This window comes from Triticum aestivum, chromosome 1B (assembly GCF_018294505.1).
Source record: "Triticum aestivum cultivar Chinese Spring chromosome 1B, IWGSC CS RefSeq v2.1, whole genome shotgun sequence".
In the NCBI taxonomy this organism is placed as follows: domain Eukaryota; kingdom Viridiplantae; phylum Streptophyta; class Magnoliopsida; order Poales; family Poaceae; genus Triticum; species Triticum aestivum.
In genome coordinates this window covers 216,139,291-216,158,376 of record NC_057795.1, presented here as the reverse complement: position 1 = coordinate 216,158,376, position 19,086 = coordinate 216,139,291, and positions in this window count along the sequence as shown.

Sequence of the window (19,086 nt, the reverse complement as noted above, 5' to 3'; positions counted from 1 at the left end):
CCATTCTCCCCCAACTCCTCTCCCTCGCTCTCCCACGCCATGGCCGACGCCATCGCCGCCACCCCCTCGTCGAGCCACGCCCTCCGTCAACCCCACGCCGCGCCACCGTGTCCAGGAGCTCCGCCACCCTCCTCTCCTTCGAGCAAGCTGAGCCCCGAGCGCTCGCAAGGCCCGAGTCCACCGCACCGACCTCGACCGAACCGCCGTCGCCGGAGATCCCCTTTAACGCCGTCGTCGCTCCGGCCCATCCCCGGCCGCACCAATTGTTCCGTCGAGTTCCCTGTGAGCTTAACCATCTTCCCCTCCCTTCCTTTCTTGCCCCCGAGCTGTGTAGTGACCTCCCGGAGCTCAACCGCACCCACCGCCGTGGAGCTCGTCGCCGACGTGCTCCCGGTCACCCTCCGGCCACCACTTGGTGTCCATCGTGCTCACCACGTCACGTAGCACCTAACCAACTACTCCCCGCACCTCACCGACCCCTCTAGCCTCAAGTTTGCCTTCGGCCGAACTCCGGCGGCCGCCTAGGTCGTCGCCGGTGCCGATTCTGGCCCCCCGACCCCAACCGACTCCACCAGAAGCTGCGGCATGTTCCCAACTATCCATAGCCACCCTCCGCGGCTCGTTTGGTTGCCGAAACGGCCAAACTCACTTCCGCCGCCGCATCGGGCTCGCCGGCGGCTAGACGCCGGTGCAGCCGACGTTGACTTCGACCATGGTGGGCCCTGGTTGACTCTGATGAGTCAATGACAGGTGGGGCCCAGCCCTGTTAACTAAATAGGTTTAGTTTTAATTAAACTTTAGCTAAACTAATTACCCTGACACCCTGGACCCACAGTCAGGTTTGACCTGGACGTCTCCGTTGACCCTGACGTCATTCTGACGCATGGCTGACGCAATAAATTAATTTCTGGATTTATTCTAATATAGGAAATTCCAGAATATAGTTCAAACTTCAAAAATTCATAACTTTTAATCTGTAACTCCAAATCAAACAAGTTATATATGAAAAATGATCAGAAAAATCCAATCTATCCATCTGTACTGTTTTCATGCATGTTTAAACAAGTTAACTTGCTGTTTAGTGCAAAACATGATAAAGCCCTATTTAAGATTACAAATGTGTTTGGAATTTGAATCTTTGGTTCAAATTTGCTCAAACCCATCTGGTCATAGTTGCATTAGCCCAACACACTCATGTTGTCATGTTTCATGCATGCATCATATTGCCGCACATTGTTTGGTGATGGTTGTGTATCGGTGTTCTTGTGACAGGTTCTGCCTCCGAGGAGTACTGTGATTACCCTAGCGAAGAACCGTATCCATGCATCGACCCATCAGGCAAGCAACCAACCATTTGATCATATTGATACAATCCCATGTTCTCGCTCTTGCTCTCTTTTACTGCATTAAGACAACGCGTTTCAAACTGCTGTGTGCTACGGTAATTGAACCCATTTCCTCTACATGACCTGTCATTGCCACAGTAACTAGATGAAACCCACTAGCATGTGTAGGAGTTGACTGAGCCATATGTATGTGTTGTTCCTACCTTGCTATGCCTGCTATGCTTAGAGTCGTGTCAGGTCTGGTTCATCTGGATGATGGGCTAGAGTGCAATGATCATGCCGGTATTGAGAGTGATGTGGTGAACACGATTTGGTAAAGGTATCGATGAGAGGCCATGTAGGAGTACATGGTGGGTTGTTTCATTGAAGCCGACCTTAAGCACTGAGATCTGTATGTGTGATTTAAGATACAGCTACTACCATGCATTGGGCCCTGAAATATGACCCCGCTCGACTTCTTATTCACCCTAGTCCTCTGTCCAGGAGTTGCAAGTAGTTTCTGGTGTTTGTAGCCTACTGGAGGCCGTGGGCAGCGCTGACCGTAGGGGTGGGCTGTGATGCGGTAGGTACGTGGCCGGGAATACCGGACACCCGTTAGGTGTCATGGAACCCTGTACACATCGTTCGGGGCCGTATGGGAAACCTCGGTCGGACTCCCTGCGGATGGAACCTGGATAGGCGATAAACCTGGACTAGAGACTTAGGTGTTTAGGTAGGTCGTGGTCTACACCCACGTCGGCTTTCGCTTGAAGTCTGCCGAGCACATGTCGTGTGCAGACGCTAAGTGGTGGAAACATGTCTGAAGAAGTACACCCCTGCAGGGTTAACATGATCTATTCGAATAGCCGCGTCCGCGGTAAAGAACTACTTGGTTGCCTATACAGTTCATAGACAAGTGAATGGATACTACTAAAAATCTCAAGATAAGCGTGAGTGCCGAGGATGGCTCTTCCGTAGGATGACAGAGGTGGATCCTCGATGGTGTATTGAAGTGGTGAGTAGTGGACTCGTGTGCGCAAAACCATTTCAAGTTGGAGTCTCGTAGGTTAGTTTAGCCAAGAGTCAAAGCTGGCTTGCTGCAATAACTCCACCAACCCTTCTTGATAATGTGCATGTATGTAGGATCTGACGTAAGTCTTGCTGGGTACCTTTGTACTCATGTTGCTATAATTTACATTTTACAGAAGGCGCTGCAACCCCTTCTGATGGGTTCTTCGTAGACGTTGACATCAACGAGTAGACTAAGGCCCAGGTGGTGATCCTGAGCACGTGAAGGACCATGTAGTATAGCTAGGTTTTCCAAGCCTCTTTTATTTTACTAGTTGTCTGTAGTCAGACAAATTACTTCCGGTGCTGGGTTGTATGACTGTATGAATTGAATGTGGGTCCTGTGACCCGTACTTGTATGTATGTTATGGATGGCTCTCTGAGCCTTTAAATAAAGTACTTGTGTCGTAGAGTCATGTTGTGATGCCTTGTTGTATTTGCACATATCGAGCATATTGTGTGTATGATTGAAATGCTTGGTATGCGTGGGATCTGACTATCTAGTTGTTATCTTTAGTAGCCTCTCTTACCGGGAAATGTCTCCTAGTGTTTCCATTGAGCCATGGTAGCTTGCTACTGCTCCGGAACACTTAGGCTGGCCGGCATGTGTCCTTCTTCGTTCCTGTGTCTGTCCCTTCGGGGAAATGTCACGCATTGAGTACCGGAGCCCTCTTAGCCCGCTACAGCCCGGTTCACCAGAGTCCTGCTAGCCCAATGCTACAGCCTGGACCCACTTGCTGATGACCGACACGTTCGATGCTGCGTCATGGATGCCTGTCCCTGTAAGTCGGTGCCATTTTGGGTAAACGACTAGTCATGTTAGCCCGGGCTCCTTATCATATGGATGCTAGCGACATCATCATATACGTGAGCCAAAAGGTGCAAACGGTCCTTGGCAAAGGTAAGGTGACACCCGTGGGAATACCGTGCGTGAGGCCGCAAAGTGATATGAGGTGTTACAGGCTAGATCGATGTGACATTGAGTCGGGGTCCTGACAGCGTTGGCATCAGAGCCGGACTGCCTGTAGGTTCTCCAAGCCAAACTGGTCGATGTTGAGTCTAGAAATGCTTTAGTTATATGTAGGGGAATTGATTGTGGGATGGTACGTAAGGATCTTTTTACTTCTTTACCACATGGCATTCTGATCTGAGTCAGTCCATTCTTCTACCGGGGATTAAGGATTAGGATCTTCTCTCTCTATCAGGTTCACGTGTTACGAATCAGTAGTACCTTATAGGTTTGATGACTACAAGCCTAGTTCAGTTCTACTACCTTGTTATGTTGATAAGTTGAACCCAGAACCTTGATATGATATTGTTGGGTGTCTATGCAATTTTTTGATAAATGTCTCAAACCCTTCTTGAGCATTTACAGCCGTTATGCTGTCGAAATTTTGCTAGAAATTCTAATGCCTTTGCATTATGGTTGTGCTTTCAGATGGCCACTCGCGACCAAAATCAAGTGGTTCGCCTGACCCGATGCATTGGTGTGACCGGTCATACATCTATGTTAGTCCGAGTGATGATCGAGACGGGTTACCGTTGGTATCCCGAATACACGGTCGAAGAGCAGTTTCGAGATTTTAACCAAAGCCAGTATCTTTGCACCGTCCGGATATTTCCCTCTTATCCTGGTTCTACCGAGGCTCTTCACTGTTCCTATGGGCTCGGTGTTACTATTGAGATGGATGTGCAAGATGCGGCTTATTCTATGATGACCATCATGCGAGTCAGGTCTGGCCTGCTTCGCAACACCGACTTTCGGTATATGCCAGCTTCACTTCCTGGAGCGCACGGTTATCTCCGGGCTATCTATGCTGACCCCAGTCAGGAGGACTCACTAACTCGCACCACTGCTGAGTTGCTCGAGGACAAGGACCGAGAGAATCGGGCCTTCAGAATGGAGCTTTTCAACACCCGCGCTGATCATTGGGCCACCTTGACTCGGTTTGCACCGGCTGTGCAAGCTGGATGCATGGATATGAGAGATCTGTATCCTGTTAGGTCTGCTCTGCCGGACATGATGGATTGGCGTGATGTGGGAGGCATCACCCCACCTCGTGGTCCTCGCAGGCCACAGTTTGTTGGTCCAAGACCCCACCCTAGCCCTTTTGGTCCACAGGCTCCTCAGGACCGTTTGTTTCTGGATGCTCACGTTGAACTTCCAGGCTATGGAGGAGATTTCTATGAGAACTAATACGGAGATGACTGAGATAGTAGTAGTTCCACTAGGTATTGTAATAGTAGTATTTCCACCGTCCTGCGTGGCTTGTGGAATATGACTTAGCATGTAGTAATCCCGGGGGTGTAGGAAAAATAATGTATAGGAGCTTGGGATGCCTTTGATGAGATGTAATCCTCCTTTCACCATAGTAGTACTTGTTGGTCTTTTACTAAACCTCGTATGGTGTGTATGACGATGGAATAAAAGAAGTAGTTTCTGTATCTACCATGTCATACGGATGATCATCTTGCATTCTGAGTGGTCCATTACATTCTACATTCTATGTCGGGATCTTGTCATGTTGGACTAAACCATTGTCTTGTTTTTCCTAGGATGGTTAACACCCGCAACAACCCTGCTTCCTGTCACATCCCTAGTCTGGTATGACCTAGGCTAGTTAGCCATTTTGTGCATCATATTTAAATTTCATTTTAATTTTGAAATGAGGATTGGTGGAACCCTCAGAATCATTTTTTGAAAATGACCCAAATAAAAATTTCTCCAAAAAGGGTCCAAGAAAATGCTCATGATGCCCTCTAAAAATATTGGACAGAGATAAAAATCAAAACAATATTTTAGGAGTTCATGGACATTTTATTTTGGCTATTTGGATTAATTCGATAAATATTTGCATTGGGAATATATTTCTATATATATGAATTATGGCCCAAAAATTATGCCATTTATAAAAGAGCTCTGGAATAATATATCCAGCTCCTGCAAAAATTGGCATAATAAAATAAAATGATTTAATATTTTTATTAAATCAAACAAATGTCAGAAAAAAATAGAAAACAGAAATAAAAGAAGGAGGGGCTTACCTGGGGCTTCCCCTGTGCAGCCCAGCCGCAGCAGGCCGGCCCAGCCAGGAGGTGGCCCAGCCCACCAGGCCCCCCTCCTCTGTCGTCTTCCTTCCCGACAGGGGAACGGAGTGTGGCCGGCGCGCGCGCGCGCCACCGCGCCACGCCTCCTCCCTCCCTGTCTGCCTGTCCTCCCCTCGCTGCTCTGGATGGATTGCACCTCGCCAGGCAGCTGCCGCACCGCTTTCACTCTCCCTCGCCCTCCTCCTCTCCCCCTGCTCTCTCTCCCTCTCACCCGAAGCACTGCCGCCACCGCAGCTCGTCACCGACGCGCTCCCCGTCGTCCCCTCGCCCCTCCGTAGAGCCCCCGAGCTCCGCCGCGACCCCCTCTACCTCCTCGTCGAGCCAAGCAAGACGGGGCATCCCGTGGAGCCATCGCCGTCGCCATCCTCGCCTCCGGCCGCCGTGGGTACTCGCCGTCGATTCGGGAGCTCCCGGGCATCCCCGACCTCGTCCTCGCGCTCGCTGGATCCGCGGTGAGCTCCGCCGCCGTTCCCCTCTCTTCTCCCTCCCGTTTCCGTGCCGTAGCACCGCTCCCCACCACGGCCGAAGCTTCTCGCCGCCGTCCTTGTCGCCGTCGCCGTCTCGGCCCGCCTCCGCCCAAACCCAGCCCCCCTTCGCGCTCCTGGCGCCACGAGGGTGCCGCCGAGCCCCTCAGGTGGCCTCCCCGTGCCCCGCAGCCCGATTCCGTCCGCGCCCGAACTCCGGCCACCGCCCTGAGCTCTGCTCCGGCGAGCTCCGGCCTCCCCCGCTGCTTCCACCTATCCTACCAGATGCGCGAGAGCCCGGGCTACGCCCCGGTGCTCTCCTACGCCGTCCCCGTGGCCTGTGGCGCGGACTCCGCCGTGTCCAGAGGTCGCCGGCGACGAGCCCCCGTCGCCTGAGCCCTGCCAGGTGGGGCCGGCCGTCAGGTGATTAGCTTAGTGCTAATCACCGTTGACTAACCCCCCCCTGACGCTGACAAGTGGGCCCCAGGGCTTAGTCAAAGCTGACCAGCCCAGGTTTGACTCGGGGTTAACCCCCTGTCACTGACGTGTGGGTCCCACACGTCAGATTTGACCTGGACAGCCGCGTTGACCCGCTGATGCATTGATGACGTCATGCTGACGCAATTATTTAGTTTCTGGAATTAAAATAATTCAGAAAATCCAGAAAATGATTTAAACTTCAAAAATTCATATCAATTCAACTGTAGCTCAGATTTAAATAATTTATATATGAAAAATTATCAGAAAAATGCAATCTTTCCATCTGTACTAGTTTCATGCATGACAAACCAACCTATACATGCTGAATATGAGAAAACACATTATGGCATATATAAGAGACCTAATTTAGAAATGCATTTGAACCTTTGGTTCAAATGGACTTCAAACCAATTGAACACTAGTTGCATTAGCTCAACAGCATCACATCTACATGCCATGTTCATGCATCATATTGTTGCATATGATTGTGTTTTGATTGCCAGCACTGTTCCTTCTCGATAGGTCCTGCTCCGGAGACGTTCCAGAGTACCTGTCTGTGAAGCAGTGCCTCCCCCGTTGTTTTACCAGGCAAGCAAACCCCCTTGTTCATTTCGATAAAACCCTACTCTCTCGCTCCTGCTCTCAGTTATTGCATTAGGACAACAACGATTCATCTGCTACTTTGTGTTGCGGTAGTTGAACCCATTCCTCTGCATGACCTGTCATTGCCACAGTAAATAGTTGAAACCCACTAGCATGTGTAGGAGTTGATTGAAGCCACTGATGTGTTCCTACCATGCTATGCCTGCTATTGCTTAGAGTTGTGTCAGGTCTGGTTCATTGGGAATGAATTGGAGTGTTACGATATGTTCTGATGCTGAGAGTGAAGTGTGTGAACACGATTTGGTAAAGGTAGCGGTGAGAGGCCATGTAGGAGTACATGGTGGGTTGTCTCGCTGGAACCGTCCTTAAGCACTGAGTTCTATGTATGTTGTCCAATGACTCGATACTACCACACATTGGGATCCTTAATTGACTCTCTCGGCTTATTAACCAACTTGATCTCTGTCCAGGAGTCGCAACTAGTTTCTGGTGTTTGTAGGTAGTGCTATTTTTCTACCAAGTGGCACCCGGCAGGGTGGGCTTGGGACAGACTAGGCACACGTGGCACGGTGTACCGAGTGGCACCCGGTTGGTGGGCTCGGGAACCCTGCTCACATCGTTTGGGGCCGTGAGCGACACCCCGGCCGGATCTCCTTGCGGATGGAACCCGAATAGGCGATAAACCTGGACTAGAGTCTTGTGTGGTTAGTCAGGTCGTGGCCGACACCCTCGCCAGGCTTCCGCTTGAAGGTTGCCGAGATACATGATGTGTACATGGCGGTAAGTGGCGAGAGCGTGTGTGAAGAAGTACACCCCTGCAGGGTTAACATGATCTATTCGAATAGCCGGGTCCGCGGTTATGGACTTCTTGGATGCTTACATGGTACATAGACAACTTGAAGTGGACACTATAAAATGCTCAAGACAAGTGTGAGTGCTATGGATGGCCTTCTCGTAGGGAGACGGGGATGAATCCATAGTAGTGTATTGTGTGGTGATTAGTGGACTCGTGTACGTTGTTTCACCTCCAGAGTTTCTGGTAGTCGTAGAACAGGATAGCCACAGAGTCAAAGCTGGCTTGTTGCAACTAAACCCCACATTACCTCTTGATACAGATGCATGTAAGATAGGATCTGATGTAAGTCTTGCTGAGTACCTTTGTACTCATGTTGCTTTATTTATGTTTTTGCAGCGGAGACTTCGGTCTTACTAGTGTTCTCATGGACTTCGACTAGTAGCTAGTACCTCAGCTACGATCTTGATCGGATGTTGTAGATAGTCAGGCTCTTCAGCCTTTTCATTTATAGATGTCTGTACCCAGACATGTAATGCTTCCGCTTGTTGCTTGTATGCTCTGTATGACGGGTCTTGTGACCCCTGTTTGCAATAATTGCTATGGCGGCTCTTCTGAGCCTTTATCTATATAATTGTTGAGTTATGCTATGATGCCATGTTGTACAGCACATACTTGCATGTTATGCGTACGTGTAATGTGTAGTGCTATGTGTGGGATCTGACTATCTAGTTGTTTATCTTTAGTAGCCTCTCTTACCGGGAAATGTCTCCTAGTGTTACCGCTGAGCCATGGTAGCTTGCTACTGCTCTGGAACACTTAGGCTGGCCGGCATGTGTCCTTCTTCGTTCCTGTGTCTGTCCCTTCGGGGAAATGTCACGCTTTGAGTACCGGAGTCCTGTTAGCCCGCTACAGCCCGGTTTACCGGAGTCCTGCTAGCCCAGTGCTACAGCCCGGACCCACTTGCTGATGACCGACACGTTCGAAGCTGGGTCATGGATGCCTGTCCCTGTAAGTCTATGCCACTTTGGGTTTACGACTAGTCATGTCAGCCCGGGCTCCTTATCATATGGATGCTAGCGACACTATCATATACGTGAGCCAAAAGGCGCAAACGGTCCCGGGAAAAGGTAAGACGACACCCGTGGGGATACCGTGCGTGAGGCCGCAAAGTGATATGAGGTGTTACCGGCTAGATCGATGTGACATCGAGTCGGGGTCCTGACAGCTTTGGTATCAGAGCCTGACTGCCTGTAGGATTACCAAGCCAAACTGGTCGAAGTTGAGTCTAGAAATTCTTTAGTTATATAAGGGAATTGATTGTGGGAAGGAACGTAAGGCTCTTTTTACTCCTTTACCTCATGACCTTCTGATCTGAGTCATCCTATCTTTCCGACGGGGTTAAGGAAATAGGCTTCTTTTCCGTCTATCAGGATCATGTGTTACTACTCCGTAGTCCCATAGGATTGGTTGATCAGAGTCTTACCCCAGTTTTGAGTATTTCCGGTGTAGTCTGTTTAGTACTCTCCCAGAACCTTGAGTGATGATGTTGAGTTGTTGTACTACCCCATTTTTAGTATGATGTCTCATTCTGAGCATTTTACTGCCGTTATGCTGCCGGAATTGCCCTAGGAGTTCGAGTGATACTAACTCCTTGTCCTACATTCCACAGTCTTTAGTTGATGCTGATTCCGTCCTTGGTTCGTCTCTCAGGATGTCATCAGCTAAGCGAAGTTCCGTTGCTCGTAGCCAGAACCATGGATATGGTAGGGATGAGGATCCTCCCGACCAGCCTTCGTTGTCAGAGCTCATGCTAGAGATGGAGAGGAACAAGCGTGAGTCTAATCGTTTGTTGGCACGTATCGAGGAGAACACCGCACATCAGTTCAAAGGGTCTGTGACCATTCATGATTTCATTCGCTTGCACCCGCCTACTTTTCATCATTCCATCGAGCCACTCGATGCAGATGACTGGCTCCGTAGCATCACCCATAAGCTGCGTTCTGCGAACGTAGCTGAAGATGACAAGGTCACTTATGCCACATATCACCTAGAAGGTCCTGCTAGTCTTTGGTGGCAGAACTATGAGGCTATGCTTTCAGTTGGCCAGATTCCTACCTGGAAGGATTTCACTGAGACTTTTCGCGAGCATCACATTCCCCAGGCCCTCATTGATCGCAAGAGAGAAGAGTTCTGTAGTTTCACCCAGAGTAAGATGGCTGTTGATGCTTATAGCAGAGAGTTCGAGAACCTTGCCCGCTATGCCACAGAAGAAGTGTCCACGGACGCCAAGAAGCAAGCTAGGTTCCGGAAGGGTCTCAACCCCAAGTTGCGTCGTGATCTCCACCTGCATCATTGTGATACATTCCAAGCCCTTGTGAACAAGGCCATCAATGCAGAGACAGCTCAACTCACTTACGAGGAGTCTCGCAAGCACAACCGTGATTTGGGATCTTCCTCCGGTTCTAGTTCCCAGAAGCGCCGGATTTGGGTTCCAAACTCCGCTCTTCCTTCCGGTTTTACACCGAGGTCATCCTATGTGGTGCCTTCTCCAACTCAGTCGTATGTTCCACCCAGGCCTACTGGTAGACCGCTTGACAGTGCGGGTCCCCGTCCAACCTCAGGGACTTGCTTCACATGCGGGAAGCCAGGACACTATGCACGTGACTGCTCTCAGACTAGTTATGCTCCACCCCAGCCCGAGAAGACTGTTGGCTGTATTAAGCCATCACGCAAGATGATCAGTGTCAAGTCAGCCCCCACTGAACGTGGACGTGTGCATCACGTCTCAGCTAAAGACGCTCATGATGATCCAGATGTCGTTCTTAGCACACTCCTTGTCAATTGTCACCCAGCATCAGTTCTATTTGATACTGGAGCATCTCACTCCTTCATTTCTGAAAGCTATGCTAACTTGCACAACCTGTCATTTTGTGAAATGCCAACTCCGCTAGTCATCCAAACTCCTGGATCCAAATGGCAAACCTCTAGTGTAAGCCATGGTAACGAAATCCTTGTTGACAGACTTGTATTTCTTGCATCACTTGTAGCCCTCAAGTCCTCAGATATTAACATCATCTTGGGTATGGACTGGATGACAGCTCATCATGCCAAGATTGATTGTTACACCAGATCTGTTCAGCTTACACACCCATCTGGCAAGATAGTCACCGTCTCCACTAGAGTTGCAAAGCGTCAGCTCTATTCTCTTAATGCCAGCCCTCTTCCAGACCTTGAAGATATCCCGGTAGTCCGTGACTTTCCGGATGTCTTTCCAGAGGAACTGCCAGGTGTTCCACCTGACAGAGATGTAGAGTTCGTCATAGATCTTATCCCAGGAACAGCTCCAATCTCCCGGAGACCTTACAAGATGGCACCCTTAGAACTAGCCGAGCTTAAGAAACAACTCGATGAGTCCTTGCAAAAGGGTTTCATCCGTCCTAGTTCTTCTCCTTGGGCTTGCCCCGTCCTCTTCGTCAAGAAGAAAGACGGTACGGACCGGATGGTTGTAGATTATCGTCCCGTTAATTTGGTCACGATAAAGAACAAGTATCCGCTTCCCAGGATCAACGACCTGTATGATCAGCTCGCTGGATCCTCAGTCTTCTCCAAGATGGATTTAAGGCTAGGCTACCATCAAATTAAGATCAAAAATGGGGACATTCCCAAGACAGCTTTTGTTACTCGTTATGGTCAGTACGAGTACACCGTCATGTCCTTTGGCCTAACCAACGCCCCAGCCACATTCTCCCGCCTGATGAACTCGATCTTCATGGAGTACTTAGATAAGTTCGTCGTGGTTTACCTCGATGATATTCTTATTTACTCGAAGAACGAGGAAGAGCATGCCGAACATCTTAGACTTGTGTTAGAAAAACTCAGGGAGCACCGCCTTTATGCCAAGTTCTCCAAGTGTGAATTTTGGTTGCCAGAAGTGACCTACCTAGGCCACGTAATCTTTGGTAAGGGCATTGCTGTCAATCCCGAGAGAGTTCAAGCCGTTCTCGATTGGACTCCACCTGAGACCGTGAAACAAGTTAGAAGTTTCCTTGATCTAGCCAGCTATTGTCGCCGCTTTGTTGAAAACTTCTCCAAAGTAGCCAAACCCCTCACGGAACTTCTCAAGAAAGATAAAAAGTTTGAGTGGTCCCCACAGTGTGAGTACAGTTTTCAGGAACTGAAAAGACGCCTGACTTCTGCTCCCATACTTGTGCCACCGGATTTCACTAAAGACTTTATTATCTACTGCGACGCCTCACGACAAGGACTAGGTTGCATTCTTATGCAGGATCGTCATGTGATTGCCTATGCATCTCGACAGTTGCATCCACATGAGGAGAATTATCCTACACATGATCTAGAGCTTGCAGCCGTAGTCTATGCACTCAAGACCTGGCGACATTACCTACTTGGTAAACGTTGCGAGATCTACACCGATCACCAGAGTCTCAAGTATATCTTCACCCAACCGGATCTGAACCTTAGGCAAAGACGTTGGTTGGAGTTAATCACAGATTATGATCTAGGGATTACCTACACCCCAGGCAAGGCCAATGTCATGGCTGATGCTCTAAGCCGTAAATCCTATTGCAACAATCTCATGTTGCAGCAAGGCCAACCACTTCTCCATGAGGAATTCTGTAAGCTTAACCTTCACATTGCTCCTCACGGATTCCTTTCTATCTTGGTGGCGAAACCTACCCTTGAGGATCAGATCATAACTAGCCAGCAATATGATACGGGTATTTCTCGTATCAAGGATAACGTTAAGAAGGGAGTTGCTGGTAGTTTCTCTGTTGATGATCGTGGTGTTGTTTTCTTTGAGAATCGCTTGGTGGTTCCCAAGAAGCAACATCTTCGGCAATTGATTCTTAAGGAGGCGCATGAATCCCCTCTCACGATTCATCCCGGTAGTACTAAGATGTATCAGGACCTACGCCAGAGGTTCTGGTGGACTAGGATGAAGAGAGAAATCGCAGAGTTCATTGATAAATGTGACATTTGTCGTCGCGTTAAGGTAGAGCATCAAAGACCTGCTGGCACCCTTCAGCCTTTAGCTATTCCTGAATGGAAATGGGATAAAGTTGGTATGGACTTCATCACCGGCTTTCCCAGGACCAAGAGAGGGAATAACGCTATCTTCGTAGTCGTTGATCGTCTTTCCAAAGTGGCTCACTTCCTCCCTGTTCGAGAGAGTATCACTGCTAGTCAGCTTGCTGACTTATATATTTCTCGAATAGTGTCACTTCATGGTGTTCCACTAGAGATCAATTCAGACCGTGGCAGTCTTTTCACTTCTCATTTTTGGGAGAGTTTCCAAACTGCCATGGGAACCCATCTTTCCTTCAGTACCGCTTTCCACCCTCAGTCGAGTGGTCAGGTGGAACGGGTTAATCAAATTCTCAAAGACATGCTCAGAGCTTGCGTTATCTCTTTCGGTATGGATTGGGAGAAATGTCTTCCTTTCGCCGAGTTTGCCTATAACAATAGCTACCAATCCAGCCTCAAGCAAGCTCCTTTTGAGGTTCTCTATGGACGAAGATGTCGAACACCTTTGAACTGGTCAGAAACCGGTGAAAGACAATTCTTTGGACCGGATATGATCCAGGAGGCAGAAGAGCAAGTTCGCATCATTCGTGAGAATTTGAAGACAGCCCAGTCTCGTCAGAAGAGCCAGTACGACCGTCATCATAAGGATGTGACTTATGAGATTGGCGACCAAGCTTACCTTCGGGTTACTCCTTTAAAGGGTACCCATCGTTTCGGTATCAAGGGCAAGTTGGCTCCTCGTTACATTTTTCCATTTCGTATTCTCGCTAAACGAGGAGAGGTTGCCTACCAGTTGGAACTACCCCCACATCTTTCTCGAGTTCATGATGTCTTCCACGTCTCTCAACTCAGGCGTTGCTTCTCGGATCCTATCCGCGGAGTGGACCACGAAACGCTTGATCTCCAAGATAACCTCACATACCGAGAGTACCCGGTTCGCATTCTTGATCAAGCAGAGCGTGTTACTCGACGTCAGAACATCAAGTTTCTCAAAGTTCAGTGGTCTCATCATTCCGAGAGAGAGGCTACTTGGGAGCGAGAAGACCGTCTTCGACTGGAGTACCCCGCTTTCTTTCCGTCGACCCCTGAATCTCGGGACGAGATTCTTTCAAGTGGGGGCGAGTTGTCACATCCCTAGTCTGGTATGACCTAGGCTAGTTAGCCATTTTGTGCATCATATTTAAATTTCATTTTAATTTTGAAATGAGGATTGGTGGAACCCTCAGAATCATTTTTTGAAAATGACCCAAATAAAAATTTCTCCAAAAAGGGTCCAAGAAAATGCTCATGATGCCCTCTAAAAATATTGGACAGAGATAAAAATCAAAACAATATTTTAGGAGTTCATGGACATTTTATTTTGGCTATTTGGATTAATTCGATAAATATTTGCATTGGGAATATATTTCTATATATATGAATTATGGCCCAAAAATTATGCCATTTATAAAAGAGCTCTGGAATAATATATCCAGCTCCTGCAAAAATTGGCATAATAAAATAAAATGATTTAATATTTTTATTAAATCAAACAAATGTTAGAAAAAAATAGAAAACAGAAATAAAAGAAGGAGGGGCTTACCTGGGGCTTCCCCTGTGCAGCCCAGCCGCAGCAGGCCGGCCCAGCCAGGAGGTGGCCCAGCCCACCAGGCCCCCCTCCTCTGTCGTCTTCCTTCCCGACAGGGGAACGGAGTGTGGCCGGCGCGCGCGCGCGCCACCGCGCCACGCCTCCTCCCTCCCTGTCTGCCTGTCCTCCCCTCGCTGCTCTGGATGGATTGCACCTCGCCACGCAGCTGCCGCACCGCTTTCACTCTCCCTCGCCCTCCTCCTCTCCCCCTGCTCTCTCTCCCTCTCACCCGAAGCACTGCCGCTGCCGCAGCTCGTCACCGACGCGCTCCCCGCCGTCCCCTCGCCCCTCCGTAGAGCCCCCGAGCTCCGCCGCGACCCCCTCTACCTCCTCGTCGAGCCAAGCAAGACGGGGCATCCCGTGGAGCCATCGTCGTCGCCATCCTCGCCTCCGGCCGCCGTGGGTACTCGCCGTCAATTCGGGAGCTCCCGGGCATCCCCGACCTCGTCCTCGCGCTCGCTGGATCCGCGGTGAGCTCCGCCGCCGTTCCCCTCTCTTCTCCCTCCCGTTTCCGTGCCGTAGCACCGCTCCCCACCACGGCCGAAGCTTCTCGCCGCCGTCCTTGTCGCCGTCGCCGTCTCGGCCCGCCTCCGCCTAAACCCAGCCCCCCTTCGCGCTCCTGGCGCCACGAGGGTGCCGCCGAGCCCCTCAGGTGGCCTCCCCGTGCCCCGCAGCCCGATTCCGTCCGCGCCCGAACTCCGGCCGCCGCCCTGAGCTCTGCTCCGGTGAGCTCCGGCCTCCCCCGCTGCTTCCACCTATCCTACCAGATGCGCGAGAGCCCGGGCTACGCCCCAGTGCTCTCCTACGCCGTCCCCGTGGCCTGTGGCGCGGACTCCGCCGTGTCCAGAGGTCGCCGGCGACGAGCCCCCGTCGCCTGAGCCCTGCCAGGTGGGGCCGGCCGTCAGGTGATTAGCTTAGTGCTAATCACCGTTGACTAACCCCCCCCCCCTGACGCTGACAAGTGGGCCCCAGGGCTTAGTCAAAGCTGACCAGCCCAGGTTTGACTCGAGGTTAACCCCCTGTCACTGACGTGTGGGTCCCACACGTCAGATTTGACCTGGACAGCCGTGTTGACCCGCTGATGCATTGATGACGTCATGCTGACGCAATTATTTAGTTTCTGGAATTAAAATAATTCAGAAAATCCAGAAAATGATTTAAACTTCAAAAATTCATATCAATTCAACCGTAGCTCAGATTTAAATAATTTATATATGAAAAATTATCAGAAAAATGCAATCTTTCCATCTGTACTAGTTTCATGCATGACAAACCAACCTATACATGCTGAATATGAGAAAACACATTATGGCATATATAAGAGACCTAATTTAGAAATGCATTTGAACCTTTGGTTCAAATGGACTTCAAACCAATTGAACACTAGTTGCATTATCTCAACAACATCACATCTACATGCCATGTTCATGCATCATATTGTTGCATATGATTGTGTTTTGATTGCCGGCACTGTTCCTTCTCGATAGGTCCTGCTCCGGAGACGTTCCAGAGTACCTGTCTGTGAAGCAGTGCCTCCCCCGTTGTTTTACCAGGCAAGCAAACCCCCTTGTTCATTTCGATAAAACCCTACTCTCTCGCTCCTACTCTCAGTTATTGCATTAGGACAACAACGATTCATCTGCTACTTTGTGCTGCGGTAGTTGAACCCATTCCTCTGCATGACCTGTCATTGCCATAGTAAATAGTTGAAACCCACTAGCATGTGTAGGAGTTGATTGAAGCCACTGATGTGTTCCTACCATGCTATGCTTGCTATTGCTTAGAGTTGTGTCAGGTCTGGTTCATTGGGAATGAATTGGAGTGTTACGATATGTTCTGATGCTGAGAGTGAAGTGTGTGAACACGATTTGGTAAAGGTAGCGGTGAGAGGCCATGTAGGAGTACATGGTGGGTTGTCTCGCTGGAACCGTCCTTAAGCACTGAGTTCTATGTATGTTGTCCAATGACTCGATACTACCACACATTGGGATCCTTAATTGACTCTCTCGGCTTATTAACCAACTTGATCTCTGTCCAGGAGTCGCAACTAGTTTCTGGTGTTTGTAGGTAGTGCTATTTTTCTACCAAGTGGCACCCGGCAGGGTGGGCTTGGGACAGACTAGGCACACGTGGCACGGTGTACCGAGTGGCACCCGGTTGGTGGGCTCGGGAACCCTGCTCACATCGTTTGGGGCCGTGAGCGACACCCCGGCCGGATCTCCTTGCGGATGGAACCCGAATAGGTGATAAACCTGGACTAGAGTCTTGTGTGGTTAGTCAGGTCGTGGCCGACACCCTCGCCAGGCTTCCGCTTGAAGGTTGCCGAGATACATGACGTGTACATGGCGGTAAGTGGCGAGAGCGTGTGTGAAGAAGTACACCCCTGCAGGGTTAACATGATCTATTCGAATAGCCGGGTCCGCGGTTATGGACTTCTTGGATGCTTACATGGTACATAGACAACTTGAAGTGGATACTATAAAATGCTCAAGACAAGTGTGAGTGCTATGGATGGCCTTCTCGTAGGGAGACGGGGATGAATCCATAGTAGTGTATTGTGTGGTGATTAGTGGACTCGTGTACGTTGTTTCACCTCCAGAGTTTCTGGTAGTCGTAGAATAGGATAGCCACAGAGTCAAAGCTGGCTTGCTGCAACTAAACCCCACATTACCTCTTGATACAGATGCATGTAAGATAGGATCTGATGTAAGTCTTGCTGAGTACCTTTGTACTCATGTTGCTTTATTTATGTTTTTGCAGCGGAGACTTCGGTCTTACTAGTGTTCTCATGGACTTCGACTAGTAGCTAGTACCTCAGCTACGATCTTGATCGGATGTTGTAGATAGTCAGGCTCTTCAGCCTTTTCATTTATAGATGTCTGTACCCAGACATGTAATGCTTCCGCTTGTTGCTTGTATGCTCTGTATGACGGGTCTTGTGACCCCTGTTTGCAATAATTGCTATGGCGGCTCTTCTGAGCCTTTATCTATATAATTGTTGAGTTATGCTGTGATGCCATGTTGTACAGCACATACTTGCATGTTATGCGTACGTGTAATGTGTAGTGCTATGTGTGGGATCTGACTATCTAGTTGTTTATCTTTAGTAGCCTCTCTTACCGGGAAATGTCTCCTAGTGTTACCGCTGAGCCATGGTAGCTTGCTACTGCTCTGGAACACATAGGCTGGCCGGCATGTGTCCTTCTTCGTTCCTGTGTCTGTCCCTTCGAGGAAATGTCACGCTTTGAGTACCGGAGTCCTGTTAGCCCGCTACAGCCCGGTTTACCGGAGTCCTGCTAGCCCAGTGCTACAGCCCGGACCCACTTGCTGATGACCGACACGTTCGAAGCTGGGTCATGGATGCCTGTCCCTGTAAGTCTGTGCCACTTTGGGTTTACGACTAGTCATGTCAGCCCGGGCTCCTTATCATATGGATGCTAGCGACACTATCATATACGTGAGCCAAAAGGCGCAAACGGTCCCGGGGAAAGGTAAGACGACACCCGTGGGGATACCGTGCGTGAGGCCGCAAACTGATATGAGGTGTTACCGGCTAGATCGATGTGACATCGAGTCGGGGTCCTGACACTTCCCCAGAGCAGGGCGAAGGCAGCAGAGTTGGGGATACAAATCTGCCTCACCCTCCCTCTCTGGCAGAAGTTATACTAGAGGCTGAGAGAAACAAGCAGGAGACCAACCGTTTGTTGGAGCGTATTGAACAGAACACAGCACACCATCAGAGGACTAACTTGGTGTCACTCAGTGATTTCATCAAGTTACATCCACCCACGTTCCACCACTCCGTCGAGCCTCTCGACGCTGATGACTGGCTTCGCAGTATTTCTCACAAACTGCGTTCTGCGCTGGTAGCTAAGGCTGACAAGGTCACCTTTGCTGCATATCATCTTGAAGGCCCCGCCAGTCTATGGTGGGAAAATTATGGAGCTATGCGCCCAGCGGACCATGTCACTACTTGGGCTGAATTCAGCGAGGCTTTCCGTGAACATCACATTCCGGAGGGTCTCATGGACCCTAAACGTGAGGAATTTTGCAGTTTCACTCAAGGTCGACTCTCTATTGACGCTTACAGCAGGGAGTTTGGTAACCTTGCCCGTTATGCAACGGAGGAAGTTTCTACTGACGCCAAGAAGCAGGCAAGGTTCCGTAAGGGACTTAGTCCTGAGCTTCGCCGCGACCTCCGTCTGCATGAGTGCACATCTTTTCAGAAGCTTGTTAACAAGGCCATCAGTGCTGAGACTGGTCAGACTGATTATGAAGCAACACGCAAGCATGGCGGTGACTTGGGTTCCTCATACGGTGCTGGTCCTCAGAAGCGCCGCGTGTGGGTGCCTAATACTGCCCTGCCACCCAGGTTCACACCGAGGCCATCCTTCCAGGCACCTCGCCCAGCTCAGTCATATGCACCAGCCAAGCCCTATGGCGGTCCAACCAACAATGCTCCCCCGCGCACCAGCTCCGTGACTTGTTTCAAGTGTGGGGAATCAGGCCACTATATGCATGAGTGTCCCCAAACCAACCCCAACCAGACAGCAAAAACTGTTGGCCGCG